The sequence below is a fragment of the Eschrichtius robustus genome, chromosome 11 (genome assembly GCF_028021215.1).
Source record: "Eschrichtius robustus isolate mEscRob2 chromosome 11, mEscRob2.pri, whole genome shotgun sequence".
In the NCBI taxonomy this organism is placed as follows: Eukaryota; Metazoa; Chordata; class Mammalia; order Artiodactyla; family Eschrichtiidae; genus Eschrichtius; species Eschrichtius robustus.
The window spans coordinates 106,214,602-106,239,128 of NC_090834.1; the positions used below are offsets into that span (position 1 = coordinate 106,214,602).

At 61.4% G+C, this 24,527-nt stretch overlaps 2 protein-coding genes across 3 annotated transcripts in view; one reads left to right on the forward strand and one right to left on the reverse strand.

Annotated features, from left to right (window-relative positions):
* The window catches only part of MACROD1 (mono-ADP ribosylhydrolase 1), a 151,820-nt gene that overhangs the window by 27,330 nt on the left and 99,963 nt on the right, over positions 1 to 24,527 (reverse strand). The gene's annotated exons all lie outside the window — the stretch shown is intronic.
* The window catches only part of FLRT1 (fibronectin leucine rich transmembrane protein 1), a 75,520-nt gene continuing 58,857 nt past the window's right edge, over positions 7,865 to 24,527 (forward strand). The window contains exon 1 of the mRNA XM_068555125.1: positions 7,865 to 7,943. The gene's annotated coding sequence lies outside the window, so the exon portion shown is untranslated. The remainder of the gene's footprint in view (positions 7,944 to 24,527) is intronic.

A 24,527-nucleotide genomic window follows, 5' to 3' on the forward strand; every position in this document is an offset into this window, starting at 1 on the left:
GCTCTGGCCCCCTTGATGCCCCCCACCCCCATCTTCCACCACTGCAGGAAGCTGGGAGGGAGCTCTCCCAGTGATTTTGAGAGGGCGGCAGAAGTCCAGAGGTGCCTCCTTGGACCCCAGCGAGGCACACCTTGATCTAGTCCAGCCCCTCTGTGTATAGACAGGGAAACCGAGGCCCTAAAAGGAAAGGAACTAGAAGAAGACCACACAGCTGAATCCTCACGCTAGTTGTTGCTTTTGGAACATGAGGTGTGGTACTGAGACCAAACAGACATTCCCTTCTTCTGATATAGACAGAGGAAAGGGGCTTCCCTGTGGTGCAGTGGTTAAGAATCCGCCTGCCAATGCCGGGGGCACGGGTTCGAGCCCTGGTCCAGGAAGATCCCACATGCCGCGGAGCAACTAAGCCCATGCGCCACAACTACTGAGCCTGCGCTCTAGAGCCCGCGAGCCACAACTACTGAGCCCACGTGCCACAACTACTGAGGCCCACGCACCTAGAGCCCATGCTCTACAAGAGAAGCCACCGCAATGAGAAGCCCGCGCACCACAATGAAGAGTAGCCCCTGCTCGCCGCAACTAGAGAAAGACCGTGCACAGCAACAAAGACCCAATGCAGCTAAAAATAAAAAATAAATAAATAAATTTATAAAAAAAAAAAAAAAAAAGACAGAGTAAAGGCAGCCAGCCTTTGCTGTACAGGGAATTTAAGTTAGACACCAGGAAGGACTTCCTTAGAAACTCCACCCACCAGACACAGCCTTGTCAGGCCTGCCAGTCCTGCAGCTGGCCCTCTGGGACACTCAGGACATGCGGTTGGGGAGGTGGCCCATTCAAGGTCACTCAGCTGGGAAGAGGCGGTTTCATCTGGGTCTAAAACTAGAGCTCCTTTGGCGGGAGGGCCAGGGGTGGTGCTGAGGAGTCCCAGTTTCCTCCTGTCCCAGGCCCTGCGGTCCGGGAGCCCAGGGTGTCCCCTGTCCTGAGGGCCTCAAGGCGGCCTTCTTGCCCCCTCCCAGGTTGTGTCCTGTGGGGACAAGATAGGACACCAGTGTGGTTCCAGGCCCAGCTGCCTCAGGTCCCCCTGGGCTGGGCACCCCTCCTCCCAGTCCTGCCACCCTCCCAGCTGGAGCTCCACTCTTGGAGGGAGGAGGAGGGGGAGGCCGGGTGGCAGGCAGCCATTGGTACGCGAGGCCGTGCCTCCGCCCCTCCAAGCCCAGACTCTTCTGCTCAGCTCTTTAAGGATCCCTCCTCGCAGAGGCAGCGTGGTGGTTGCTGGGCAACCCCATCCCCCCACAGTCACTGGAGCCCTCCCCCTCCTTCCCCACCCCTCGTCTGTGGCTCCTCCCAGCACCCAGTCTCAGAAGTGTCCTGAGCTCAGAACCTGCCAGGCCTGGCTGCACCTGTGCCAGGCAGGCGAGGGGCCTTGAGTGACCCCACCCAACCCCAGCCCTGGACCCCAGCTCTGCTCCACCAGGACTCAGGAGGGGGAACCCAGGCTCAGGACACCCCGTCTGATCTTCAGTGGCTTCAGCTGCCCTGAGGTGTTGGAGCCTGTTGGGAGGACAGAGAGGACCAAAGGGGACCAAAGGGGAAGGGCCCAGGAACTGTCTGAGTCCCCGGGGAGGTGGCCTACACAGGGCATCGGGCCTCAAGAGCCCCTGGGTGGTGGTGGGGACCAAGGCAGTAAACTCGGACGGGGGCAGGGGTGGGAGAGAGGGGAGCTGAGGGGGAGGGTGGGGTTCTGAGCCCGGAGAAGGAGGTCTGCAGGGGGTCAGAGAGGCAGTGGTGGGGTGGAGGGGTTGTCAGGGGAAGCCGGGCTCCAGCAGAGGTTTCTGAGCCTCCAACCTCAAAACCCCGAATTTTCTACCCCACCATCCTCCACCCTGCCCCCGCCTTCCACCTCCTCGGGCAATCAGGCAGACAGTGCTCTCTGGCTCCCCAGCATCTTGGGGATGTTCTCGTTCTTCCAACTTCCTTCCTGATCAGGCCTGTACTTCTGGCCTCGCCTCTGACTCTCCTTCCCACAGCCCTCTGCCCACAAGCTGCTCCCCATCTGGCCCTCTGTACCTTGGCACAGGCTGGTCCCTCCACTTGGACTGTCTTTTTTAAAAATTAATTAATTAATTTTTGGCTGCGTTGGGTCTTTGTTGCTGCGCTCGGGTTTTCTCTAGTTGCGGCGAGCGGGGGCTACTCTTCGTTGCGGTGCGCGGGCTTCTCATTGCGGTGGCTTCTCTTGTTGCGGAGCACGGCTCTAGGCGCGCGGGCTTCAGTAGTTGTGGCACGCAGGCTCAGTAGTTGTGGCACAGGGGCTTAGTTGCTCTGCGGCATGTGGGATCTTCCCGGACCAGGGCCCGAACCCGTGTCCCCTGCATTGGCAGGCGGATTCTTAACCACTGCGCCACCAGGGAAGTCCTGGAATGTCCTTTAAGACACAATTCAGGTCTCCCTTCCTGAACTTGACTTGGGATGTGTGTAACAGGTGAATGATAGCCAGAGTCAAGAAATGCTTAAATCACCATCAGAAGCATTACTTCTGGGAATAATGGCCTAGGAGTGAGTGGGTGAGGGAGGCAGGGAGCAACAGGCAGCCCCAGGTGCCTGGAGGAGATGGGGGATGGGGTGGTGGTGATGTCATTTGTGGGGGGAAGAGGAGGTTCCCAAGGGAGAGGAGGGCCCATCAGAGACAAGCCTGGACAGCAGCCTCAGTCCTGCCAGGGCAGGGGAGGGTGGGCTGGTGGGGAACCTTGCCCCTGGGGTGGCATGGTCCTGCCTCTCCCCAGGCCTGGTTCTAACTCTCTCTGGCGTACTCCTCCCCACCCACCCAGGGGCCTGGAGTGGTATCTGTCCATTCTGATCGCCATCCTTCACCTCCCATCACCCCCAACTCATACAAACACATCAGGACCCTACCCTGCCATACTCCAGTAGCTGGAAGTGTGTCTGGCGCCCCTCTGAACCCCTGGAACCATCATCTTGGGGCATTTTTAGGAATCACGATTGGCCTTGGGCAGCTCTGTCACCGTTCCCTGCAGGGCTGTTCCAGCCTGACACTCAGCAACGCCTGATTGTTCTCCCCAGGTGCCCGGCACTGCAGCAGGTGCTGGGGACACGTGGGGACCACAAGAGGCCCAGGATGTGCCCCCAAGGGGCTCACAGTCTACTGGGAGAGACAGACACACACGACACTGAACACGGGCTCCATCGATTCTGAGTCTCACCATGGCTTCATGTACAACTGAGGAGGAAAACACACTACCAGCCACGCCCCGATTTCAGAGATGTGAAAGTTTGGTCTAGTAGATGAAAAATGGAAGCACACAAACCATGCATAATCACAGACTGAGCTAAGTGCTACCAAGGAGAAGCTGAGGGGTCAGAGAGAACAAGGTGACCCAACTGGGAAAAATGGGTTCAGGGAGGCCTCTCAAAGGACACGATGGTCAAGCCCTGGGCTGAGAGGTGAGTAGGAGCTGGCTTGGTCTGGAGAGGCGGGAGAGTGCAGGGAAGCGGGACCCCTGATTCAGCGCCCGGACAAGGCGGAGCGGGTGTGCTCCCGGCCTGGCCAGCGGCTTCCCAGGCCAGCTGCCCCAGGCCACCATTCCCCACTGCTCCCAGCACCTGTCCTCGGGAGTTGCTGGCTTTGTCCTACCTAACTTTGTCCCTGCTGTGCCTGTTCCCTGGAGCACCCTCTCTGGGACTTCCGCCTGGGCTGGGGCCTTGCTGTCCCTGAAATTCTGCCCTGGGGGCCACCCCTGCCTCTCCTGTACCCTGACCCTGTGCTTATGGGGAGAAGCCCCCAACCCTCTGTGCTGTGCAGGATGGAAAGGTTTAGTGCACAGTGGCAGAAGAGAGAGCGTGGTGGTGTTAGGACTTGGATCAGAGAAGCCGCTGAGACTTTCTGGTGAGAACTGTTCCCAGCCAGATGTGCACAGCCAGCCTACCCACAGGCCCCACGCCCACGAGTCATGGAAACATATCAGGGCGCCCCTGGGCGTCACCAGGAGACCACAGTCTGGGATGGCCAGGTATTCAGTGACTGCGATTCTCTGGGTCCCCCCCCCCCAATCAGGTACCCCCAGATGCAGTGGACCCTGGGGATCTTGGAGGGCAGTGATCTTCAAGACCAAGCACCCACAGATGGGGCAGAAAGTCCATTAGGTGGCTCTCTGGATCCAGGTGAGAGGCTGGAGGTCTATCCTCCCTGGAGATGATGTCCAAGCTGGGGCCTGTGGGGCAGGCTGAGCCTCTGACTCTTGGGCGGCTGGCTGAAGTCCAAGGTCATGCCCTCTGAACAGCAGCTCTTGGCCTTTTCAGTGGTGCTGATCCCTGACCACTCCCTCAGGGGGCTTCATTCCTGGATGCCCAGCACTGAGCCTGGGGCGAGGGGGTCCCTGGTGATGCCCACTGACCACCCAGTGGGGCAGACCCTACCCCTCTCTTGAGTCAGGTAGTCCCTTCTGCTGCCCCCAGCCCGGAACAAGCCCAAATAGGGCCAAGGGTGGCACAACCTTGGCTGACAACAGTCTAATCATGGTGAGTTGTGTTGTTGGCCGCACTTCACAGTATACAAAGCACTTTTCCTCTTGGGGCCTCATCAGACTGTCACAGCAGCCTTAGGAGGTCTGTGATGGCCCCATTAAGATAAGGAACAGGGAGGCTGCGATAGTGCCCGGGGTCAGCAGCGGGGAAGTGGTGAGGTGGTGAGCAGAATCCACATCCGAGGACTCCCAAGAAGGTGGGCAGATGGTGGGGAGGCGAGGTGCTGCAGGCGGGGCCAGCGTGACCTTGGCTGCCCAGCATAGGGCCCACCGCACCTGGATGCCAGACACTGCCTGGGTTACTGCCGCCCTGGGAGCTGGGGAGCTGGGGCTTGGCGAGCCCACGGCTGAAGCCACAAATTGTCCCTGCGTGACATGTGCTGCCTCGTGCTGAGAGCACCTCTGTGACTGCCTGGCTCGAAGACTAGCTCAGTCTTCCTGGGCCAGGGCCCCACCAACCCATGCCCTCAGGGAGCCCCACAGCACACAGGGGCTCAGCAAGTGTTTGTTGAATGAACGAGGGATCTTTCTGAATCTCATAGCCAACAGTGCCTCTGCCGTACTTATCCTCCCTGGCACCCTACTCCTTCCAAGATAAAGGCCAGACTCTCCAGGCTTGTCCAAGGCCCTGTATACCTGGCCTGGCTGACATCAGTTACCTCATCTTCCACCATGGTCTCCGTTGACTCCTAACCCCCAGCTCCAACCAACAATTCCAGATCTCCAAACCCCAGGCTCTTTCACATCATAGCCCCTGAGAACAAGCTGAAATGAGCTTCTAGTGTCTGCCAAGAACATTCCTCCCTACCTTCCAAGACCAGCTCAATAGCCACCTCCCCTGGGAAGCCATCCTTGGATCTTGCAGTTGACTTGGCCCCTGTGTCCAGGGGTCACGTGGTAATGATGTCTGTTTCAGCAAGCTCCTGCTAAGCCAAAACTATTTAGATGGCCATCCCCCGGCTGGATTTCCAGCTTTGCCAGGGCAAGGTACAGCAAGGCCTGATCCCCTTTGGTCTTTGGTACCCAAAAAGCACCTGGCACGGTAGACCTCCATATTCCCTGAACTGTGTGTAGCCACCAAGTACATCAGCTCAATGGAATATCATGCAGCCATTAAAACCACTATTATGAAGAAGATATTTTGATATCTAAGTGCAACCTGTCAAACCGCTATATCCATGCCATCCACTCCACTCCGAGGCTGTGAGTGCCTGCTTTGTGCCAGCCCTGTGCTTGGCATGGGGGTGGCAGGGATGGAAAGGGGTCCCTCCTTCAAGGGATTCAGTTTAGAAGAGGAGAAAGACACACATAATTCCTGAGCAACACGCCAAGTGCCACGATGGAGGGAAGATGGAGCCCCAGGGCCCCCACGTCCATCTGGGGGTCTGGGGAGGCGGGACGGAGACCATAGCTCTGTAAAAATTACAGCCAACAGTGCATGGACAAGCCTGGAAGGGAGCGGAGGAATGGAGGCTGTTGACGCCACAGGATGGTGGCGGTGTGGGTGATTTTTCTTTCCTTTATTGTTGGTATAATGCTGTTTGGACAATAAATAAAAGTTGAGAGGAAAAAAATCGCTGTTTGGTGAATTGAGTATAAAGCAGGGGAAGGAAGAGAGGGAGATAAGGGGAGGAAATGGGAAGGGAGGGGTGAGGAGGGAGAGGCAAGAAGGGCCAAGGCAGGGGTGCTCACAGTGAGGAGAGGCAGCAGCCTCAGGCAAGGCCTCAGCCTGCTCCCAGGCTGGGGGCGAGAGGGCCGGGAGAGCACAGGACGGGGGGAGAGGGGGCCAGTATACCTTATGGTGACCTTCTCCCAGGGAGAAGCCGGGAGGTCATCCCAGGGGAGGGGTGGCCTGGCCAGGCATTGAAGGACAGCAAAGCACAGGGAGTGCTGGGCTCCGGGAAGGGTCTAACACGGGCCTGCAGTTGGGACAGTGGGTGGGAGGTGCTGGGATGGGTCTGGGGGGAGGCGTCCCAGCCAGACTGTGGGCATTCTGGGTGTGGACTGGCAAACAGTGGGGCCTAGGTGGAGGCGGTGGGGTTCTAGGTAGAGGCAAGGACTCACTCAGAGCAGCCCTCCAGGGAAAGGGTTGCAGGGCCCGATGACTGAGCTCAGTAAGAAGGTCTGGCCAGGGGGAGGCCAGGCAGACAGAGAGCTCCTTAGTACCCCAGAGAAGGCCTAGAGCATGGGGACTTTCCAGGCTCAGAGGAGGGAGGTCTGGTCCACCGGCACCCTCACGCCCGCACCAGACCCCACACAACAGGTGCAGACATCTCCTTAGTCCCCAGTGTGTGCCAGGCATGGCCCTAGCCACCTTTCTGTTCAAGGTCTCCTTCAACCCTCCTGTTAACCCTTGCAGGTAGGTTGTTAATGCTCCCATTTTACAACAGGGGACACTGAGATTCAGAGAGATTAAGTAACTTGCTCAAGGTCACGGTCAGCTAATGTAGGGAAAGGCGGGGCTGGGATCTGACCCGGGGCACTGCCTGCTCAGGCAGCTTGGTGGAGCAAGGCGAGCAAGCCAGACGAGGGGGTCCCCGCGGGGAAGGCGAGCCAGGCAGGGAGGAAGGGGTTACCTTGGCGCGCTGAGTAGATGGTGGGTAACTGTTTGTGAATGAATGAATGGACGGATGGTTGGAAGGATGAATGAATGAGTGCAGAGAGGAGGGGTGTAAGGGGAGGCGCACGTGAGGGAGAACGCTTTTCTCTCTCCCCGCCCCCGCGCTGGAGGCTGGCTCTGGGAGCCTCCCTCCTCAGACCCCCCCCCGCGCACTGAGGACCGACACCCCAACCTCCCCACCCTCCCCATCCATTTTAGCCGAGGGCAGGAGGAGGGGGACGCGGAGGCCGATTCTCCCAGGCTGGGCCCGAGTCCCCGCGCGGCGGCGCAGCCTCCCGCGCCCGGTCCCGCCGGCCAGTGCGCAGAGCGGCGCCCCCGCCCCCGTCACCTCCTCCCCGCCCGCTGCCTCCCCCCTCCTCCCCTCCCTCCCCGCTCCGCGCCTGCACGCACGGCCCCCGCCGCCGCCGCCGCCGCCGCGAGGGGAGAGGCGGCCGCACAGCCTGGTTCCCCGCGCCCTGCTCGCCGCCGCCGCTCGCGCAAGCCCTGCTGCTGGCCTTCGCCCCACCGAGCGCACCCACCCGGGCACACGCACCCCGGCCGCCGGGCGCACCCCCGCGCACGCCCCCCGCGGCTCCGCCGGGCGCCGGAGCCGGGCAGATGCGCCGCCGCGCGCCCCCAGCCCCGGGCCCGCCACCGCGCCCCGCCGCGCGCCGGGGGCTCCTCTCCCGGGCCCCCGTGGGCGCCCTCCGGCTCCAGTTCCCGCCCGCTCCTTGGAATAACCCCTGAGGCTTCAGCCGTCGCCGCAAAGTTTCCCGAGGAGACCCGCCTCCCTGGCCGTTGAGCAGGTAAGGGTGGGTGCACGGGGCGGGGGCCGGGGTCCGAGCGTGCGGGACGGGACGCCGGGGCCAGCGGGGCGGGGTGGGAGAGTGCAGGGAGGCGCCGCAGGATCCGGCTGCCCGGCTTTGCCCGGCCGCCGCGGGGACCGCGCAGCCTTTGGGATTTCGGGAGGGGGGCCCCCCCAGTCGACAGCCGAGTACCCATGGCGCTGGCTCCGCCGCGGGGAGGCGCGGGGTGCGCGGCCGGCGGCTCCACTCTCCCCAGCAGAGGCTGGAAAGGGCGGGGGCTCGGCGGGAGCCCCGGTCCGAGACCTCGCTGCGCCCCCAGGGTGACGGCCCCGCCCGCGGGGGTCGCCTAGCTGGGCTGGACTGTTCCGGCTCCGGTCTAGTACCCGGGAACCAGAGGGCTTGGCGCACGCGAAGAGAGGCAGCCTGCCGGCCCGGGCGCCGCGCTCCCGTCCCCACCAGCCGCGTGAGTCACGGTTGGAGCGAGGTTTTATTTTTAAAACGACTTCAAGGGGGGCATAAGCAGCCTCCAACTTCCCTCCCTGTGCGCGCGGTAGACTGTCAGCCCTGTGCGGGGCAGGAGACCAGGGCGGTGCACCTGGCGGCTAGAACGGTGGGACCTCTGGGCTGGAGGCCGGGGGCAGCCGGTGACCCCCCCCCACAGCCAGGGGCCGGGCGCATACCCCTCCTCCCGGGGGACTGGGGAGTGTGTTGCCCAGCTGCAGGGAGCCCTGGCTGATCAGAGCTCTCCGAGGAGGAGAAAGTTGTGGAGCGTCGACATCAGGGAGCTGCCCCAGGCTTCCCGGCGGCCCCGAGGGCTGTGAGGCTCTCTGGGGCGTGTGGTTTTAAGAGAACACAGCCCAGCTGGGCTGTGCGAGGCCCTTGTAGCCCAAGCCGGAGACCTGATGTGAATAAATAAAGCCTAGGCTGGGGGCAGAGGTGGGGGGCATCTGGGTCCTGCCCTGCCCCACCCTGGCCCCTGCATCCTCAGGGAGGACAGAGACCAGTCTCTCTCTCCCTCCCCAGGTGGCTCAGGAGTTGGGGAGGCGGCTGCCTGTGTGGGGCTCAGAGCCCCACAGAACGCAGGATGCCCCTGGCAGAGGGATGTGGGCTGGGGCATGCCCCTCTCTGCTCAGCAGCCGTGGGGAAGGTGGCTACGCTCAAGGGCTCCAGGCTCAGGTTTCTGGAGTGAAAGCCAACTGCATCTCTTCCTGCCAGCCCCAGGAGGAGAGGCGCAAACATCACCTGTCAGCTGGTGCCGACTCCGTGGGTGACTGTTCAGGGCTTCCTCAGAGGTTTAAATGGAAATGGCCTGAGCTGCCAGGGCCCATGCCCGGGAGGGAGTACTGCCCAGCTGAGCAGGCAGAGAGGGGGCCCTGGTAAGTGTGAGGGACAGGAAGAGCCGAGGGGCTGTCACATCCTGGCTGAAGGGTCAGACATGGGCCAGTCTGAGAGCAGGAGAGAGGAGGGCAGACAGAGGGTCTGTGTATGGAGGCGGGGGGTGGCCTCTGTGCACGTCCCTGGCCCCTTGACCTCACACAGACACAGGGCTGGACACTTTTCTGTAAAAAGCCTCCCCGGCATGAGTTTGAGCCAGGCATGCCCCGGGGCTGCTGTAGCCTGTAGCATGTCCCCTAAGCCCCGGTCTGTGTGCCTTCGCTCTACCACTTACTGGTTGAAAGTCCCTGCCTCTCTGAGCCTCAGTTTGCCTTGTTGAGTGTACTCACCTCCTGAGGCTGAGTTTGGCGGGGACAGGATGCATTATAAAATGGGGTGAGGTGGACAGATGCCCTGCTCCTGTTGAAGGGGTCCCCGAGGGCTGAGGGCACCTGGAGGGCTGGGGGGGTCAGATTCCCCCCAGCCAGGGGCCTGTTGGTAGACATCAGCCTGACGGTGACCCTCAGCACCAGCGCCCTTCTTGGTGTCCCCCCTCGTACCTCCTCTGAGGCCCCCCGTCGTCGTGAGCCCCTGGGAGGTCCACCCAGCTGGTCTCTAAGGAGACGGTGGGCGGGAGGGCTGCTGCCGCCCCATCGCATCACCTGCTGCCAGGGCTCTGTGGGGGAGGGCGTTGGCCTGCAAGACTCAGCTCTGCACAGACTGAGGTCTGGTGGCTGAGCCTGTGTCACCCACTGGGTGACCCCAGGCCTGTACCTCTGGGGACCCACTTCCTTGCCTGCACAGGGGGATATAACGGCTCTCCCACCCTGTGAGAATGGGTGGGCACCCTGAGTGTGGGTGTTGAGGGACAGTGAGGAAGGCCCGGAGCCTGCTGACTGCCTGCAGAGGCCCAGTACAGGGGCAGTTGTCAGGAAGTGGCTGCTCTGGTGCAGGGGAGGATGAGGCCCCTGGGGCCCGCTGGGCAGAGCTCCCTCTGCCCAGTCAGGTGGGACAGCGGCAGGGAGGCAGGGCTGGGCGGGGCAAGGCAGGTTGCCCCCCTGCCCGGGGAAGGGGCAGATGGCTCAGGAGTTGCGGTGAGTGGGTGAAGGCCCTGCCCTGAGATGTAGATGGCCCCACTGTGTGTCCGCGGGGAACTGGGGACCTGCTGGCAGCCACCTCCCCAGCCAGCCAGGGTGCCCTGGAGTCAGGGCTGAGAAATGGCCTGATCTCAGAGATGGGGCCTGTCTGGGGCTGTGCGGGGGGGGATCTGGCTGGGCCAGCCCTTCTGCCCCAGGGTCCTAGGGACTTGTGGTTCCTGGGGAGGGTTCTCTGCCTGGCCTGCTGACCTCGAGCCAGTGACTGGATCTCACTGGGCCTCAATATCCTCATCTGTAAAGTGGGGTAATAGCAGTTCCCACCTTGGGGCACCCACTGTGAGATGATGCATATGAAGCTTCTAGCAGAGTTTATGCCTAGCAATGCGTTGCCCCCTGGGGTCCCCACCCCTGGATCACGCTGGGCTGAGGGCTTTCAGCTTCTTCAGGCCTTGGAGTAGCAGGAAGGATGCCTCGGCACCCCGCCGCAGCCACCGAAGTCCATTCCGGGTGGGATCTCACATGCCAGCTGGCTGGGGTGTCAGCTCCAGTGACAGTGGGAGTGTCCAGGAGCAACAGGGGTGAGGCTGAGGGGTTTTGTCTTGGATCCCTCACGGGATGGGGTGTGTGGGCTGTGTGGGCTGCGAGCGTATGGACCAGGGGGGGTGTGAGGCGTGTGGGCGTGGCTGGGGGGTCTTAAGTGCCTGCAGTGGGATGGGTGGTGGGTGCCCCAGGGTGCCCACCATCCGGAGAGGCCGCAAAAGCTCTGGAAGGGTGGGGCTGGCACGGGCCTCAGGCCTGCTTGCTGCCCTTGATGTGTGCGTTTGGGGGGTCACCTCCCCAGAACCTGGGTTGTTCTCCCCGAGACAAAGTTCAGGCCTGCTCCGGCTTGTACCAGACATGAAGCAGCTGTATGCTTTCCTCTGCCACGAGGCAGTCACCCCAAGAAGGCCAGGGTGGGGGGATGGCTGGAGGAAAAGACAGGGGAATGGACAGTGTGACCCCAGGGTGCTCCTGCCATGCTCCACATCACGCCCCCCGCCCCGCCGGCCTGGCATCCCCTAGAAGCAGCTGGAGCGGAGAGAGCTCCATGGAGAGGGCTGTGTTTGTGCAGGCCTGTTTGCCTGAGCGGCGGGTGGATGTCTGTTTACCGCCGCCTGCGGCCCCCAGAGCTCAGCCGCTCCCTGGGGTCAGCGGCTCTGCGGATGATGTCAGCATTCGGGGGCCTCGACTTGCCTTGTGGAAGTTGTTTGCTGGATTCACTGCAGCCCTGGGTTTTGAAACTCCCACCGTGGCCTTGCTCGTGCTGCCTCCCACCCCGCAGAGCTGGGGCGGGGGGACATGGGGGGGTGGGCAGTGAGTGTGGGGGAGGGGAGGTCGGCCACAGGCATTGCTGTGGGGATGGGGGGTTGGCTCACAAGGTGTCCTGCTGGGCACCCCTGGCTCCCTGGCTCTTCTGTCTTTCCCTTCCTCCTTCCTTTCCTGCCCGTTCATTCATACATTCATTCATTCGTGTTGAGCACCGGTTGTGGGCCAGGTGCAGTGCCGGCTCTGGGGGAAAGGGAAAACAAGAGCAGCTGTTAAGTCTTGCTCTCGGGGAGCTACAGTTGGGATTGGGGGTCAGACTGCAATCAGTTACTTTCCCTCCCACCTCGGAGCCTTGGGCTCTGAAGGCAGGAAGGCAGCCCTCTGAGGTGGGGTGACCGGGGAGCCTGCTGGGGCCCGGGATCCGGGAACGGGGTGCTCGAGCCAAGGACGTGAAGGTGGAGCAGGAGTCAGTGAGGAGAAGGGACGGGAACAGGAGCCCGGAGGACAGAACCAACAGAAGGGGCTGCCTGTGGACCCCTTGGCAGGTGTGAGGAGCGTTGGGGGGTCGGGGAGGCATCTGGACGGCGAGTTTGTTCAGAGCTTGTGGTCTGTCTCCCTGGGTCTCTGCTGGCCTGTCCATCTCCATCTCTCGGGACTGCCAGGCCTGCCTCAATGACCGGCTGCCTAGTCCTCCTGGGTGGGCCCCTGGAAGGGTGGGCTTCCTGGGCTCAGGGTGGTCCCCTGTTCCTGAGAGCTGTGTGTCCGCCTGCGTGGGCAGCCTGACCCAGCCTCTGATGGGCCAGGAGGGAGAATATTTGGGCTGGTTTGTGATGGGGGCAGTGGCCCCAGTGTAGACGGAGGGCTGCTGGTGACGGAAGGGTGTTCCTTAGACACCCCTCCCCCCCCTCTGCTTTGAATGTCCTTCAAGTCAGGGGCTGGGGAAGAAGGCAGTGAAGGCCGGGTCTCCTGGAGGCACCAGGACCCAGCTGTATGGGGCTCAGCTAACCACTAGGGGACACTGCCTCCCAGGCAGAGCGCGGGACCCAGGCTTCCGGAGGGTGGCTGGGCCCAGGTGCTGCAGGCTCTGCTCACAGGGTGGGGGTGGGGGTGGGCCTCGCTGTCAGGGAGGCAGCGGCTGGGCCTTTGGGGAATGGCTTTGTACTTAATTAAAACTGGGCTTAAAACCGGGGTGGCCGAGGCGCTGGTCCTGGCCGCTCCTGTCCGCACTGCTCCCGAGAAGCAGCTCTGTGACAGCACGTTTTTTGCTCCCCATTCCCTCCCTCTGGCTGAATTAATCGTTGGCACCAGATTACAACAGATTTAGCAAACTGTAAAAAAAAAAGAGAGAGAGCGCGTGCGAGCGAGGAAGAGAAAAGAAAGGGGGATTCACTTCGGAGGAGAGGACAACGGCGTTTATCTACAGAAGCAAATTGCTCTTGTCGCCCTGGTGCCCCTCCAGCCTCCACCCCGACGATGCCTGCCTGGGAAGTGCTGCGGGAACATGTCCTCTCAAACGCCGCTGGGCGCTGGTGCCAGGATGGGCTTTCCCTGGGGGCGGGCTGCCAAGGGCTGCCTGGTGGAGCAGAGGGGAGAGCCGAGTTTTCAGGGGGCCATGGGGGGCATCCAGGGCTGCTCTCGCGGGGAGTGCCCGGCTGGCTGGTCCTGAGTGGTGGGGTCCGGGGACAAGGGGTCAGAGGGCCCGTGCGGCAGGGATGGCTGACGGCAGGGGTTGTGTCTGTCTTGCTCATCCCCAGGTCCTGGTAGGGGGCCCGGCACCTGGTAGGTGTATCCCCAGGTCCTGCATCCCCAGGTCCTGGTAGGGGGCCCGGCACATGGTAGGGGCTCAGTGTGGCGCAGGGTGGATGAACGGATGAGTGAAAGACGAAGCCATGGCTGAACCGCCTCAGAAGCTGGTGTGGGGGGCAGTGGAGTGAGCTGCCCTTCAAGGGACACGCCCCCCTGGGTCCTGGATCAAATTTGGACGAGGGTCCCTGCGGGCCCTGCCCAGGAGCTGCCTGCTGGCTTTCCCGGGATGACCTTGATTTCAAACATGCTCCTCTGTGGTCAGACCTGAGGGGCCTGGTTCAGGCTCAGGGAATCTGGCTGCCAGCAGGCCCACTGGGCTCCTAGACTGGGCTGGGCTGCCCCTGCCCTGAGTAAGGGGCTTAGGTTCAGTGGCCGGGGGGAGCTCACTATCTCCCTCAGAGAAGCTGCCCAGGATGGGCCAGGCCTGGAGCCCGCCACAGGTGAGTTATGCACAGTCCCAGTCGTGGCAGAGCCAGGTCAGGACGGGAGACAGGTGTGCACCGTGCTCACACCTCCTGCGTGCCCACACACACTCACACTCCTGCACAGAGGCTCACACCCATCCCTCTTAACCTGCCTTCCCTGAGCCGGGCTCTGGTGAATGACCCCACAGCCTGTCTGACCCCCAGGGCCCCGCTGCTAAGAAGAGCTTTGAGTGGCTGCCACCCACCCAGCCCAGGGCCTCTTCCTGTGCAGCCCCTGCCCATCCCGACCCTGCAGACAGGGCCGTCTGTCGCCCATGTGCTTTCCCTGGGCCCCTCTCTGGGGAAGGGGTGGATGCAAAGGAGTGAGAAGCTGGGGTGAGAGCCCCTCCACAAGCCCTGCTCCAGCTGAGGAGGCCTGGAGATTGTCAGCCTTGCAGCCTAACCTCAGACCCCAGGAGGGAGCCCAGCAGTCAGGCCGGCATGGCAGGGCCACCTGCTTGGATCCAGCAGCAGGGGAGGGGCTGGCCCATTGCTCAGAGCTGGCCAGCGAAGAGAGAGGGCTCCTAGCAGAGAGAGGGCGGCAGGGGTCTTGGAAGCCCCTCCCCTCCTCTCTAGACTGTACCCCCTAGAAACTGCCCACCTGTCCCAGGGAGACAGACCACACACACTCCCCTACCCCCCGTCCCAGTCAGAGTCTGGGGCTCTCTGTGCCTCAGTTTCCCCACTATTATTGGTCAAGGGGTTGGACCACCAGGCTCCAAAGGGCCCGAGAGCATCATGGCTCTGCGACTCTGAGCCCTGAGACCCGCCCCCCCAGGCTTGGGCTATTGAGGGGAATGGGCAGTGCCAGGCCCCCACTCTGCCTGGCTTGTCTTCTTCCCACTGTGAGTAGGGAGGCTGAGGCACAGAGTGGAGAAATGCCTTGTCCAAGGCCACGCGGAAGTCAAGATCCACCAGGAGGCAGCCGGACTGTGGAATGAAAGTGCCCACGCTCTGGAGTCTGGTGGACCTGAGTTCCAATCCTACCGCTGTTACTTATCAGCTGGGTGCCCGTGGATGCCTCACTTTCCCTCCGCGTGCCTCAGTCTCCACACCTGTGAAAGGGACCGACAGAGTGCACTTCCCAGGGTCAGTGTGAAGATTCAGTGTGACAGTGTCCACAGAAGGGCTCTGTAGGAACCAGCAGTTACTGCACTTCAGCAAATAGGCCAGGTCCTGCCAGACGCAGGGCTGGGATGCTGGCCCTGCTTGGGGTTCTGAGGAGCTCAGGGCCTGGGAAGGGGTGCACACGCTGGCCTCTTGTGCTTCCTGGCTGGCAGGCTCATGGGGCATTTGCTGAGCTCCTCATGGGGGCAGAGGTCGGTGTCTGAGGTCTGCGGCCCTGGTGGGTAGCAGGTGGATAGATGGGGGAGGGGAAGGGACCCTATACCACTCAGCTGTGATGAGGAGCGTGTTGGAATGTGGGTAACTCTGGGGAAATTGGGGAGAACTGAGCCGCCGAGGTCTCCGGGAAGCAGTAGGGTTGGGGGGTGGGAGGAATGGAGGGGTTAGGGGCCAAGGAAGAAAAGGGAGAACGTGGGGCTCAAAGGTCACCTTCTGCCCAGGGTGAGTCCCCTGGTATGGGGTCAGGTGGGTCTCCCTTGGGTATTTACTTACTGGGCACCTCCTGTGTGCCAGGCCTCGGGGTGGAAGCCAGGCACAGGGACCAGTGACTAGATCCCTCCTGTGAGGGCAGCAGAGAGGCCATTACCGCTGCCTTTATTGACTGTTCACTGTCTACGCAGCAGGCCGCGAAGCACCATGCTAGGGACTCTTCCCATGCAGGACTCCTTGAGGCTTCAGAACAACCCATTTTACAGAAGAGAAAACTGAGACACAGACAGATTAAAGTGACCGGACTAAGGTTGCACAGCCAGGACAGGGCATCTTACCCCTTACCCCCCAACACATAAGGAAATGGTGGTCATCCTAAAGGTAGTAGCCGACAGATTGCACTTGCTACGCACCCGGCGGTATTAACTGGATTTATCCCCCCCAACAAGCCTCTGAGGTAGACTAAATTATTTTCCTGATTTTACCCCAGGAAACAGACACAGCTGAAGTGACTTGCCCAAGGTCACACCAAGGAAGGGCAGCCATCGAGGCACCCTTGGTCCTTACAATGCTCTTGAAGACGGAAACCCAAGCACAGAGGTTCATCTCTCAAGCTTCCCCCTCCCCCTTGCCCCTCCCCTGCTGTCTCCTCCCATCTCAGAGCCTCGTGCCTCCTGTAGGGCCCCCCACTCGGCCCGCCCTCCCTGAGGCCCCACTGTGTGCAGGCGAGGTGCCGCCCTTTAACCCGCATGGGGTGGGAGGATGAAGGGAGGGCTCTGGCGGAGGTGCCAGGAGCCTGGAGGGAGAGCCAGGCGGGGGACCCTCTGGGCCGGGTCTGCTTCCCAGGCTGCAGGGTCGGGCTGCTAGCTGGCGGTGGGCAGGCTGGGTGGCGGCATGTGCTTCCCCTTCCTCCAGCTCCTCTCCAGCCAGACGCTGCCCGAGACGTCAGCAGGCGGCCCATGGGGCCAGGAGGAGCTGGCGGCGCGGGGTCGCGGGCGGCCTGCGGCCTGCGGTCACGGAGCAATCTCCATTAGGGCCCAGAGCGAGTGGCTGCAGCTCCTGGAATCCTATTAAAAGCTTTTTCATTGTTCCCTGCGATATGCTCCGCTCCGCCGGGACCTGGGCATGTTGATAATTTATTTGTGGAAGGGAAAGGGGCGAAGAGCGCAGGAGAGAGGAGGAAATGTCATTATTTGCTCAGCCGGCTTTCTGCAGCGCGGCCCTTCCGCTGGCAGCTCGAGTGGGGGCGCCCCATCCTCCCCCCTATTCTGGAGGTTGGGGGAGCAAGGCTCTGCGAGGGTGCAGCTGGGGTGGCCTGGGCCGGGGGAGGAGGGAGGCCTGGGGGAGATGAAGGCCGCATCCTCTGGGGCCCTGACAGTCAGAGGCCCCAAACCCACACCTGCAGCGGAGGGGGTTCTCCCGGCAGCTTCGTTGAGACTCTGGTGTGGACCGGGGTGCGGCTGGGGCCTCTTGCTGTCCTGATTCTGGCATGGGTAGGGGCCGGGGCAAGCTCGCGGGGTCCTGAGGATGCAGAGTCGAGAGACGGCTCCTGGGGTCTCCAGGGTGGGGAGGGGAAGCCGGTTGCTGGGAGGCGGTGACTGGGGGGCCCACACCCCTGCAGCTGCCAGCTGTGTGATTACAGAAGTCCCTGTACCCCGGACGCCTTAAAACAGGAAGAGGCCTCGTCCTCTCTGGGGGACGGGAAGGGATTCAGAGCTAACAACATGGAAACAGCAGCAACGCAAGCCCATTTACAGAGTTCTCACGTGTGCTGAGTGCTTCACGGGCAGCGTCTCACGCAATCCTCACAGCATTCCTGTGCGACGGAATGCCTAGTGTCTTATTACGCGTGAGGAAACTGAGGCACAGAGGGTCATGACCACACAGCTTCGAAGAGGCAGGGGTGGGATTTGAACGCTGGCCTCTCTCAGCACAGTTACTGACTCTGGTCAGGGCTCCACAGAGACCCGGCTTCCCCTTGGTCCCCAGCCCCCCTCTTCCAAGGTGAGGAAAGCCCAGAGGAGGGAACAGGGGTCCCCTCCTGCAGGCACCTTCAAGGGTTGAACTTAATCGTCCCAGGGGCGCTGTGGGGCTCAGGCATCCTTATCCTCCTCACAGACGTGGAAACAGGCTCAGAGAGGTGGTGTTATTTGTACCAAGTCAGGGCGGGGCCGGATTTGAACCCAGGCTGGCTCTGGGTTCTCAAAGTATCCCCTGTGCTGGGTGCAAGGCTGCCCACAGGGACATGTCATGGTAGCCCTGGGCAGTGCTGGCTTTGGGACTAGGACCCCACAGAGGGTCAGGCTCTGGACGGCTCTGTGTGGCCCGAAGTCCCCTTCACATACACAGCCCTGACCGGCCCGCTCTATAAACTGCAGCGGTGGGAAGGAGGATGCCACGTGGAAATGTCCCCCATCCCTGCCCCTCTAGCACAGACACTGCCAGACAGTTAAAAGAGTTCATACTTGCTCCAGTCACTCACTGGCTTTGAGATCATCAGTGACTCCCTATTTCCTGAAACACTGACCAAAGCCCTTGGCCTGGCATGTCAGACCTCCCCAGCCCAGCCCTGGCTGGCCCACCAGCCTCTCCTCCAGACCCTCCCCCACTAGGCCTGTGGATGACACGGCTCACACCTCTGCTGTTCCTTGTGTCCAGAAGGCCACCCTCAATCCCCACATCGGGTGACCGCTGCCTCCTGCGTGAAGCCGTCCCTGACTGACTGCAGGAACCAGCCCTTCCTGCCTCTCATCCCCGGAGCACTTAGCCGGCCTCCCTGTGATGGGGTAGGTGGCTGCGTTTACACATCTGCCCCACCTCCACCCACCTTTACTGCTCCTCCTTCCCCTCCCCAGGCCCCTGCAAGGTGCTGCTTATCTCTGGAGTCGAATCTGGGATTCATTAATTCATCCAACCAAGGCTTCCTGAGCCTGAGGTGTGTTGATAAATGGCTTTCTCTTTACAGCAGCCCTGGGAGTGGGTGGCATTAGCCCATTTAATTTTATTTAAAAATAAATTTTTTTTTTTTGCCGCGCCGCAGAGCTTGTGGGATCTTAGTTCCCCGACCGAGGATTGAACCCGGGCCCTCAGCAGTGAAAGCACAGAGTCCTGACTGCTGGACCGCTGGGGAATTCCCGCACTAGCCCATTTTATAAAGGAGAAACCAAAGGAGGTTCAGTCTCCAGGCCAAGGTCACCCAGGCTGAGCTGGGGTTGAAGCCAGGTCCCAGGTAGGAGTAGTGATGGGGTCATGATTAGGTCGACAATCCCTGAGTCCTCACACCTGCCTGGCACCAGGTAGAGAATTAAATGCAGGAATCATTTGATTCTCACAGATGCTCTGGGGGTGGAGGTGGGGAATGTACTTGGAGACTCCATTCTACAGATGAGAAAACTGAGGCTAAGAGAGGAAGGGAAGCCTGGAGGCAGAGCCCCAGCCCCACAGTGACTTCCTGAGAGCCCTGGGTGGGAGGGATAGGGGCTTTTCCCATGTTCTGTGTGCCAGGCCTGGAACTGTCACTTCAGAGCAGGGATGTGGGCAAGCCCTCCCCTCCACCCCCTGAGGCCCAACCTGGCTCTCAGGCCTGCAGCCTGCCCTGGCCAGGCATCCTCTGGGTGAGAAGAGGCTGGGGAGGCGGTGTGCCCAGCAGCAGGGTGGGCGTGGGCCCTGCCCCCACGGCAGCTGCCTGCCTGGCCCGGTGGCCTCACAGACAGACAGGGCTTGTGAGAGCCGGGGGCCTTCAAGGAGAGCTCAGCTCCCGCTGGCAGCTGCTCAAAGGCCTCATTGTGGCAGGAGGGTCCTCCATGGGCAGCTGCCCCCGCCTCAGGCACAGGCAGAGCCCAGCCTTTGTGCCAGCACACTGCCCCTGCCCTGACCCGGGGTCAGGAGGACAGAGGCTCTTGTCTGCGGGAGGCTGGGGGCCTGCCTGGGGAGGAGCTGCCCTGGACCCTCAGATGGCCTAGGATGGGTGTGGTCTGTGTTACCAAGACCCAGGAACTCTTCCCAGCGCACAGATCTGGCCTTGGAGGGGGCTGGCTCTTGGTCTGGCTCAGGCTTGAGGAGAAGGTGTGGAAGCTGGAGGGTTAATTTAAAATAATAATAATAATAATGACAGCAATAATGACGATGGCTACTGCTGTTCGTGGAGCTCTTACTGTGTGTCTGCTGAGAGGCGTGTGTGTGTGTTTTATCTCATTGATTCCTCAAAGCAGTCCTACAGGTTGTAGACAGTCATTTGCCCCATTTTAGAGATGAGGAAACTGAGGTTCTGCGAGGTTAGACATTCACCTCCCGTCACAGAGCTCTAGGGGAGCATTGGGACCCAATCCAGAGCCCATTCTTAAGTGCCATCCCTGCTGAGCACCCAAATGGCCACCACGGTGTACAGGCACAGAGCCACCTGCCCTGCCCCGCAGAGTTCCGAACCACTGGGCTTGATCTGCACTGCAGTCCCTTGTGAGGGAGGCCCCGTCACCCCATTTTAGGGCCCAGGAAACATGCTCTGGGAGCTGTCTGGGTGCCTGGCCGGTGAGGGGCAGACTGCCTCTATATGCGGCTTCCCCACCTGCTCCTTCCTCAGGCTTGCCCTTTGGGGTAGGTGGGACAGTTGCCCAAACTTTGTGGCTGGGCTCCAAGGTCCCACAGCAGGGGGTGGCGGAGGAGGTGATGGAGTCCCAGCAAGAGACTGAGCCTCCTCCGACACCCACAGCCCCTCCTGGGAGGACCCTCAGAGACCATGTGTTACATCCACACTGTGTAGTCAGGGAGACTGAGGCACAGAGAGGGGGAAAGGGCCTGGCCCCGGTCCCACAGCCTTGGGGACTGAACGTGGGCCCCCAAAGGCTGTGCTGTTCACTAGGACACCACCGCTGACCTGGGGCGGGGTGGGAGAGAACGGCAAACTCTGAGCACTTTCCGTGTCCCAGGCGCAGTTTTAAGCATTGACCTGGGTAACTAACCCTCACAAGGACCTTATAAGGGCTGTACTGTTATAATCTCCATGACACAAATGAGGGAACCGAGGCAACTGTCCCCAGGCCACACCCTGGAGGTCTCCTAGCTCAGCTGGTTGGATAGCCTCTCCCCTCCCCCAGGACCCTGACCTCTGGCACAGACACCCTGATGGTTCAGGGTCGGAGGTGCCTGCTGAGGGGGGGATGGGACTTCGGGTGGGGCCAGATGGACACCTCGGTGACCTTCTGCAGGACAGTGTCCTGTTGCTGAACTTGCCTCCTTCTCATCCTGAGCTGGGTGGTTTTCCCACCTGTGAAATGGGCGCCAAGCCTGCGCAGCCCCTTCCTAGGGGACCCACAGGTGAAATCCTGTCTGTAGACCCCCTCATTGCTGGGGCCGGGCCTCCCCTCCCCTCCCCTCCCCCAGCTCTGCCCTAGAAAGGTTCTGCCCCAGACCCAGACCCCACAGCCCTGGGGAGGAGACTGAGCCTCCCTCAGAGCCTGGTGGCCTGGGGATGACTCACAGCCAGCCCAGGCCTGGATGCCGGATTAGAAATAATTAATGCTATTAATATTCATAATGAGCGGGCTGGTGAAATGATGAGGGTGACCGTCTGCTCTTCCCTTGGGCTCTCTCCCAAGGATGGGAAATCAGGCTCTCGGGCCGTTATGCCCCAGCACCTCCTGGGTGGGCGCAGGTGACCCCCGCAGGGGAGCCAGGTGCCAGGCTCCAAGTCCCCTGTTCAACCCTGCTGGCTCGCTCCAGGACCCTCACACCAGCCTGAGGGGGTGGGTGGGGGCTGACGGCTCCGTTTCCCACGCGAGGGACCTGAGTCCCAGAGAGAGAAGCAGTCCCAGAGGACTGTCAGCTTCCAAGAGGCCCAGCCAGGCTGCTGTCCCGGGGGCAGAGCCTTATGCAGCCCTTGGGAGGACACGGTGGTCCCAGCCCCGCTCCTTCCTGACCGTGTAGCTGTGGATGCTTCTGGGCCTGCACCCCCTCTGTGCTTCAGTTCCCACTGGTCTCCAGGGGAGGACAGTCCCCCTCCCAGGGCTGTGTGCAAGCCTGGCACAGTGAGGGCCACACAGCGGTTGATGGGTGTCACCCAGCCAGCAGACTGAGCACGTTCCTTTCGGCCGAACTGTGCTGGGTCCCAGGTGGTTCAGCCCCTGCCCTGCACCTGAGGATTCTCATGGGGGAGGGACAGGTTCGCGTGGTCCTGGGCAAACCACACACGCGTGCTGGGGCGGGAGTGAGGGCAGGGCTGTGGCTCACTGTACAGAAGGGTCACTGGCCCCAGGCAGGGTTCTGACTCATAGGGGGAACCAGAGGGTCCTGAGAGCTGAGGCCGACTCTCCTTTGCCCAGATGTCTGAGCTGGGACTTCAGCACCCACAGTCTGACTCTTGTCCAGCCTCCAAGGCCTTCCTGCTGTAGGTGGCCTTGACTGTCCCCTCAGCCCCCACTTCTAAGTCCTCCTCACTCAGCCTCGCCAGGGAACAGCCAGATGTCCCCAGTCGTGCACGCCAGGGCTTTGGGCCCAGGTATTGTGCCCACCTTGGGGGTTGGCTCCATGGAAGCCTCCCTCTGGGTGCAGCTCCAGAGCCCTAGGTTTGAGTGCCCTAGCCACTCACCTGGCCTCCTCAATAGGCCTCAGCCTCCTCATCTGTAACATGGGGCCAGGGATGCCAAGACAGGATGATATGGGCAGAAGCTCACCTCTCGTGGATGCCTGGTCAGGGGAGGGAAGGGGCTGGTCCCTCCGGGTGAAGCAGCTCTGGATGATACCAGCACTGACACCCAAGTGGGTGGGCACCAAGTGTCTGGGCACCCAAGTGGGTGACAGGGTGGGTGTGTGCGCCTTCAAGCTGGGGAGGGGGCGGGGGACTCCAGCGGCTTGGCCTGACACTGTTGGTAGTGACAGCCGAGTGGCGGCCCCTCCCTCGCCGGGGCCTGGCTCTGGCTGAGTCTTATCATTACAGGGCAGGGGCACCCTCGCTGGAACCTCGCTTCTGGCTCCCGGGCTGGTGGCAACGCTGTCGGCTGAGCAGGCTAACAGCTGTTTGCATGGAGACTAAATCTGTCCGGGTCTGACAGACGGGCCTTGAGCCGCCACCCTGCAGTTTCAGTGTGGGAGAGGACTACTAGCTGACAGCCGTGTGTACTTGGGACCTGGGCCTAGACGACTCTCTTCTCTGAGCCCAGGGTCCCTGAGCATAGGGGGGCAGGGGGCCAAGGTCAGTGATTTCCTCCCTGCACAGTGGGCTAGCCAGACTGCCCTTAGGCCTTGTCCACAAGATGGGCAGGGCTGGGGCTCAGACCCTCAGGGGCTCCCTCCTACCCCCAGGAACCTTTCTACATCCTAAACTGATGGACAGAGCACCCGTGGCCTCTAATCTCACTCCCTGCCCGTCCCCCAGGGACTCTGGGGCCTAAGCGGGCTCCTTTGGATCTTGGGGTCCACCCCCACCCCATCCCCAGGTCCTGTCTTTCCTCTCTGGGCGGGGGGCTTCGAGAAGGGCAGCTAGTGACTATTCCAAGGCCACTTGGTCCTGACGCACCATGTTACGTGTTTATGCCATTTCTGCTTGAGAAAGAGGTGGGAGCTATTTGTGAACTTGGCTGGCATCTTGGGCAGTGTTTGGGGGAGGAGGAGGGCAGGGTCTCCAAGCCAGTGCAAATTCTTTCCTTGGAGGATGCCCCCACCCTCCTCCTTCCAGTGAGAAGGAATACCCTCAGGGCCAGGGGATGGCTCCAGACAGGCCACCCCAGAGTCTCAGTTCTGAACCAGGGTTGCTCAGTTCCAAATCTTGAAGGGTGGCGGGAAGCGCAAATGAATGTTGTCTGTTAAAAACCTTTTTCAGCAGTGAGGCCTTATGTTCGAGGAGTTGTGAAAATTGTTTTCCTCTGACTGTGGGAAAGGTTTGGAATATTGACACAGAGATAAGCCTCTTCAGAGGCTGGCAGGATGGTTGGGATCAGAGTGGCACACGAGCCTACACGCCTACACTCCTTACCCACTGCTCTGGGCAGACGTGACTAATCAATCCCAGCACTCTCCTCTGCTGAGCCGGGGAGGGCCTGCCTGGGAAGGGAAGTTGTCAGGCATCTCTGGCAGGTGTTTTGCAAATGAAGAATGGGGGCTCAGAGAGGCAAAGTAGCTGACCACAACCACCCAGTCTCTAGAGGTGGAGGTGGGATTTAAACCTGGTTCTCTTGACCCCAGAACTTCGTGATCATGGAAGCTGGTGGTTCAGGGGCTCCTTGCTCAGGTGGAGTTCTGCCACAGTGCCAATAGTGCTCTTGCTAGAGCCCACCCAGCTCCCTGTGGGACAGGCACAGTGTGGCCAGGCTCGTCCTCTCTACCATGGCCATCCCTCCCTCTAGGCCTGCTAACCTTTATCAGCTGCAGCCTGTCTGTGCTGTCTAATTACGGCCACTTACATTCCAGGCTCTTAACTGCAGCCAAGTGGTGCGTATGAATGTGGGACTTCCAACTCCCGCCAGCACGCTGAGCCTGACTGAGGGGTGTGTGGGGCTGGGGAGCTGGTCAGCAGTCACCAGGCCGATGTAGGCTGGGAGCTGCCAGAAGCTGAGGGCTGGGCTGGGCCCTAGGAGGGGCATGCTGGGGGGCAGGGCGGGGGGCTCTCCTCTTTGGTGCCAGCGCTGCCTCTGCACCGCCTCGTGCCTTGTTAGGAGGTAGTTCTGCTGGCTTCCAGGTTACCCTTTTAATTAAGCCAATTAATTAGTGCCTTTAATGAAGCAGATTAATCAGCCTGGGCTCTGCAAACGGGGCTGTCGCAGCCCACGGTTTCCTGCAGGTTGGGATCTGGAGGTGGCTGCTAGGCCAGGCCTGCAGTCCTGGGGGGCTGACGTGCTGGGTCAAGCTGGGCCAGGGATGTCTGTGTCCCCCATGGGAGTGTGGCCAGGAACCCAGGCCTGGAGAGGGGCAGGCAGGGCTGGTCTGAGGCCACAGGAACCTCTGGACCCAGATGCCTCAGCACAAACAGCCCAAGGTTGGAGCAGGAGGGACAC